Here is a 6,937-nt window from a genome sequence, read left to right as displayed (position 1 = left end):
CTCATGATAACTCATGCAACCCGAAGTCATCTAGAAAAAACACACTGAAAGGAAGAATGCTCCAACGACTCGTTAAGCTGAAGACTCACAAATGTTATGCTACAACTGTAGAAAGCCCGGTCACTCGCCCGGTCACTTCAAAGCCGAATGCCCATATCCTATAGTTCAGAAGCATCAAGATCAATCCAACCGGAGGAATGCATCAACGGAGAATAGTGGTCGTAACTCTAATCACTCTGGTAGCAACTAGAAGAGTGATCGAAGAAGAAAAGCTCTTGCTGTCGAAGAAACACTTGAAGAAAAAGTTGGCGAGGGAATGCTAAACCTAAGATGCCATCTAGTAGGTTAATGAGAGGTGCCAAAAAACTGTTTCCTTCCGATGAGGACTGGCTTTTGGTCTATGAGCCAATGACAAAAGCACAATTTCAACGGCATCATAGACATAAGCAAACATTCTATACTAGGGTGCATAGCAACATGCTGAGACCTCAATTTCAGAAAATATATGCACCTAAAAAGTCTCAAAAGTTTTACTCCATTCCCTATGATTATAGGGTTTTCAATGGGTATAGAGGACCAAGGATGAGCTTAGCTAGCTCTAGGTTTGCGTGGATGCCCAAACTAACCACTACCCCGGAAGGACCCAAGAAGGTATGGGTACTTAAAACAAACTAATCTTTGTTTGTAGGGTAACAGGACCATATGGTATGTAGACAACAGTTGCTCAAGACATATGATGGGAAACAAATCTAAGCTGAGAAACTACAAAGAAGTAAATGGTCCTAAAGTAATTTTTAGAGGCGAATCTAGTGGTCGAACCAAAGGAGTGTGTCCCCGATTTGGTATCAGAGCCAGCCATATCTCTTTATTCAAAACCTTCATATTTCCTAAATATGTCTTCCTCTTCAGCTTCTACATCCACATCTATTGTACCTAGCCGTTCTTCTTTTTAATCAGAAAAACCTCATTTCAAAAAATCTCTCTCTTCTAAGATGGATTATCTCTATGAGATAAATTATCTTAAAGAGGACCAAAAAATAGAAGAAACCCACCTGCCCCTTCTGAATCCATACTCTGCTTTCAATAAAAGAAACCAATCCAATCTTCTGGTTAAATCCCTTAAAGCTATTTACCAGAAACGGTCTTTAGTTCCCAAAGAATACATCTCAGCCTCAGCCATGAGCAGATGTCCCATATATTCCACCCACCAAGAACAGTTCATTACTCTTGAAATCCCTGATGAATTCCCGGCCATTTGGAGGAGAGAAGGATATACCCATATCCACTTTGGAGCAATCCGCTTTGCCATAACCTATCATGGCAGAAAGGGTCAACCCGTAGTTGCCAAGCTATGTCTCCTTGATTCCAGGTACTTAGAGTACCAACATGCATTGATAGCCACTATGGAAGTCACACTTGATTCTAGCACTGTCTGTGCTACTGTTTACCCAAATTTTAACGTATCCTTAGAAGATCCACATCTTCTAGATATGTTTAAAATTCAAGTCCATATTGTTGGAGCTAAGCATGCTGAGCAAGATGCTATTGAAGCCACTGTCCACTACCAGATGTCTTATCGATTGCAAGACCATGCTTTCGATATGAAAATTCCAGGAGGAGGAGAAGCTCTCATCCTAGTCACTGATGAACAGAAAAATGTTACCTGCACTAAGGTTCCCAGAAGATGTACAAAAGAGGAGTTGATCCAAGTCATCCCTGACACTTGGATATCNTCATGAAACAATCACAGATAAGGATCTTTTTGATTCTGTTATCAAAGGCCCAGACCCACCTGAGAGAAATCTACCAGTCATGGAAGCTTATAGTACTGGAGAAATATCAGAAGAATCTGGCTACCAATCTGAAGCAACTTAGTCAGAATCAGAAGGATATACAGATCCAGAAGGAGAAGAATCCGAGGAGTCGGAAAAACCTGCATTTATGGCAGATCCAGCAGAATCATCAACTGGTGGATACACAACTCAACAACCTGCTGATCAACCAATGGGTCATACAGAGGAAGAATACTTTGGTGTTGAAAATGCCACGGAAATGGTGATGCACAAAGGAGTAAATTATCAATTCTTTACAATTGATGATTTATCACCAGAAAAGTGGGGAGAGAAGTTTGCTGAGTTCCACACATGGATGACTACCAGTAATCTAGTAGAACGAGATACTTTCAAGATCCTGATGGAATTTACAGCAAAGTTCACCGGAATTCTTAAAGATTGGTGGTCTAAAGCAGATGGGGCATTCAAGATGATGTTCTTAGGACTACCTCTCCAGGAAGCCGTTTCAATGATTTACTTCATATTTCTGGGTAAACATGAAGATGAAGTAGAACAGAAGAGAACGGAGTTTTTCAGAATGAAGTGCATGTCTTATGAGAAAAGGCACTTAGAGGAACACTTCAAAAGGATGACAAAAGTTTTCTATTTTCTGGGATTTGACAACAATCTCAAGCAAGCTTTTGTTTCATCCTTACCACCCCTGCTGGCAGACAGTACAGATCAACTTATCAAAAAGAATCATGGATCCATAACACATCTTTCAACTGGGCAGATTAGGCAAGCAATATTTGAAAGCCTAGACAATATTTGCCAGATCCACAACAAGTTCCAGACCTTGAGAAAGCATGAATCAATTCTTTCCAAAGCATGCCAGAAGCCAAATCTCATAATAGGATCCTCATGCAATGGAGTGTGTGGAGACAAACCCAGAGTAAGAAGGAGAAATTTCACTCGCTTCAGGAAGAATCCTCAAAACACCAGGAGAATCGGATGGAAGCCAAGGAGGAGATATTTCAGAAAATCCCAGAACCAGAAAGCACAACCAAAAAAGAGGGGAAATAAAACATCTAACAAATGCTTTGTTTGTGGAAAGCCAGGACACTACGCCAAAGATTGCAAGGAGAAGCAAGCGGCTAAAATGATATCGGAAGTCCTGTCTCTTATTGATGACGATATCGCNTCATGAAACAATCACAGATAAGGATCTTTTTGATTCTGTTATCAAAGGCCCAGACCCACCTGAGAGAAATCTACCAGTCATGGAAGCTTATAGTACTGGAGAAATATCAGAAGAATCTGGCTACCAATCTGAAGCAACTTAGTCAGAATCAGAAGGATATACAGATCCAGAAGGAGAAGAATCCGAGGAGTCGGAAAAACCTGCATTTATGGCAGATCCAGCAGAATCATCAACTGGTGGATACACAACTCAACAACCTGCTGATCAACCAATGGGTCATACAGAGGAAGAATACTTTGGTGTTGAAAATGCCACGGAAATGGTGATGCACAAAGGAGTAAATTATCAATTCTTTACAATTGATGATTTATCACCAGAAAAGTGGGGAGAGAAGTTTGCTGAGTTCCACACATGGATGACTACCAGTAATCTAGTAGAACGAGATACTTTCAAGATCCTGATGGAATTTACAGCAAAGTTCACCGGAATTCTTAAAGATTGGTGGTCTAAAGCAGATGGGGCATTCAAGATGATGTTCTTAGGACTACCTCTCCAGGAAGCCGTTTCAATGATTTACTTCATATTTCTGGGTAAACATGAAGATGAAGTAGAACAGAAGAGAACGGAGTTTTTCAGAATGAAGTGCATGTCTTATGAGAAAAGGCACTTAGAGGAACACTTCAAAAGGATGACAAAAGTTTTCTATTTTCTGGGATTTGACAACAATCTCAAGCAAGCTTTTGTTTCATCCTTACCACCCCTGCTGGCAGACAGTACAGATCAACTTATCAAAAAGAATCATGGATCCATAACACATCTTTCAACTGGGCAGATTAGGCAAGCAATATTTGAAAGCCTAGACAATATTTGCCAGATCCACAACAAGTTCCAGACCTTGAGAAAGCATGAATCAATTCTTTCCAAAGCATGCCAGAAGCCAAATCTCATAATAGGATCCTCATGCAATGGAGTGTGTGGAGACAAACCCAGAGTAAGAAGGAGAAATTTCACTCGCTTCAGGAAGAATCCTCAAAACACCAGGAGAATCGGATGGAAGCCAAGGAGGAGATATTTCAGAAAATCCCAGAACCAGAAAGCACAACCAAAAAAGAGGGGAAATAAAACATCTAACAAATGCTTTGTTTGTGGAAAGCCAGGACACTACGCCAAAGATTGCAAGGAGAAGCAAGCGGCTAAAATGATATCGGAAGTCCTGTCTCTTATTGATGACGATATCGCCGAAGAAGACCTGGATGTGTCTCTTATTGATGACGATATCGCCGAAGAAGACCTGGATGGCTATCTCAGCCCAGACGATATCGCCGAAGAAGACCTGGATGGCTATCTCAGCCCAGAAGATGAACCTTCAGCAGACCTGGATGGCTATCTCAGCCCAGAAGATGAACCTTCAGCAGAAACAATCTTTTCTCTCAGCCCAGAAGATGAACCTTCAGCAGAAACAATCTTTTCCATAGAAGATGAAGTTCCGGAAGAAGATTTTATCTCATACAATTTTGGGATAAAAAAAGATGAAGAGTTCAAAGCACCCCATGTGAAAGTACAGATAAAGCACCGGTCAAGCAAGCCATTCGATGCCATAGCCCTTGTTGATACTGGAGCTCAGTTCTCAATGATGAACCCAAAGCTGTTACCTCAAGAGGCATGGAGACCATCCCAGAAACGTCTTACATCAGCATCTGGAGATGATTTTGATGCAGGATTAGAGACGAAGGAACCATTGGAGATTAGCATACTTCCTAANACCAAGGAGGTCTATGATGTTCTCATATCTCCCAGGAGCCCAATGGTTTTCAAAGTTCGATCTCAAAGTAGGATTTTGGCAGATAGGAATCAAGCCAGAAGAAAGATACAAGACAGCCTTTTGTATCCCAGGATATCATCTTGAATGGAAGGTAATGCCTTTTGGTTTCAAAATTGCACCTAGTGAATTCCAGAAAGTGATGACCAAGATCTTTGAGCCAATTCTTGACAAAGCCCTCATTTACATCGATGATATCTTACTATTCAGTAAGACCATGGAGGAACATATCTAGCTGATCAAACAATTCATGGAGATATGCCAAAAATTTGGAATCATGTTATCCGAAAAGAAGATGTTACTAGCCCAGCAGAAGATCCAGTTTTTAGGCATGGATATTGACCAGGGAAAGTTTTAACCAGGAAGGCATATTGCTCAGGAGTTACTCAAATTTTCTGATGAAAACCTCACGAAGCAGCAAGTCCAACAATTTCTTGGTATAATTATTTATATCCGAGATTTTGTTCCCAACATAGCCCCTCATGTTAGCACTCTCACCAAGATGTTGAAGAAGTCACCACCAAAATGGAGCATAGAACAAACCAAGGCAATTCGATGGATGAAGGAGCACACCAAGGAATTACCACAATTGCACATCCCAGCAGGTGAAGGACTCAGACTTCTACAAACAGATGCCAGTGATTACTATTGGGGAGCAATACTCCTACAGGAAGTCAAAGGAAAAAGGCTTGTTTGCGGCTACTCCAGTGGTAGATTCAAAGATGCAGAACTTCATTACCACTCCACTTATAAAGAGATTTTAGCCGTGAAAAATGGAATTAAAAAATTTAATTTTCATTTGATCGGTTATAAGTTTCTTATTGAGTTAGACATGTCAGCTTTTCCAAAAATGTTGCAGTTCAAGAGGAAAGAAATTCCACAAGCTCAAGCTCTAAGATGGCAACAATGGTTTTCTAGATACAACTATGATGTTCGCCATATTCCAGGAAAGAAGAATGTGGTTGCAGACTTTTTATCCAGACCACAGCAAGTTCCTCAACTCCAGTTCCAGTCCAAGATCTATGAAGTCTATATGTTCAATGAAGGAAGTTCCAGCCAGAGCACTTCATCAAATGCAGATTTTCCACCAGACATTGATGTCAACTAGTTCCCATGGAGCCATGAATACCTTGAAGAAAGAAGAACAGATTGGGAAGTCAGATTGTTCAGATACTATGGAGGTCATATGCTACAACCATATGGTATTCACCCTAAATATCCATTTGCTCAAATCTTTATTGCTCAAGTTCAAGATTGGCCAGAAGAGTTAAATTGGATATTTTGGTATTTATGCCATGAATATCATATTTTAATGGAGTTCCACAGGCCTAGCTTAAGAAAAGAGTTAGTGTAATACCCCGTATTTTATTAACATTATCCTAAGGCGTTGACATTCCTAAGTTATGATCTTCAGATATTTCAAAAGAATTTTTATAAGTGAGTATAGTTGTTATTAAGCTGCGATCGTACGTCCCGGTCACGAACCGTAAAAATTTTAGGAACTAGTATTCGGACCCGTTTGTCCTAGGAAATGGATTTTTAGACACCATACTATTATTCTTGAATTTCCTATTTAATTAGATTAGCCCATAGCAGCGAAAATTTATTTTGATCGTACATCGCTAAATTTCGCGGTGTACCGAACCTAGCCCAATTTTGAGGGTTAGTCTGGAATAAATTTTTAGTTTCGGAAATTATTCTATCTGGATTATTTTCCACCGAAACTTTATCTGTTTGGACCCCAACTGATAAGTTGTGGAGATATTTTATTATTTTATTAATTTTTTTTCCAATCTTATCACATAAGATTGTGATGTAGTATAAAAGCCAATTTTTTTCCTTTTTCCCTTGCTTTTGCCGAAATGAAGAGGAGAGGAGAGAGAGAGAGATCATCTTCACCATTCTTCTTCCTCCATTGCTTCCATAGCCAAAATCCTTCTCAACTCTCAATTTTATTCGGTAAGTTTTCGATTTTATTCGGTAGAAAGCCTTGTAATCCTTCCTAGGTTATGAATCTATGCTTAGTTTCTTGATATTTGATGTTTTGGTGTTGATTTGGACCTAGGGTTTTAAGGTGAAAGTTGGGGAAAGATCCAAGAATTTCTTCCTAAGGTGTTAATAAACCTTTGAGGTAAGGAATCCCTT

The sequence above is a fragment of the Ipomoea triloba genome, chromosome 4 (genome assembly GCF_003576645.1).
Source record: "Ipomoea triloba cultivar NCNSP0323 chromosome 4, ASM357664v1".
NCBI lineage: Eukaryota > Viridiplantae > Streptophyta > Magnoliopsida > Solanales > Convolvulaceae > Ipomoea > Ipomoea triloba.
Note: the sequence above shows the minus strand (reverse complement) of the source record.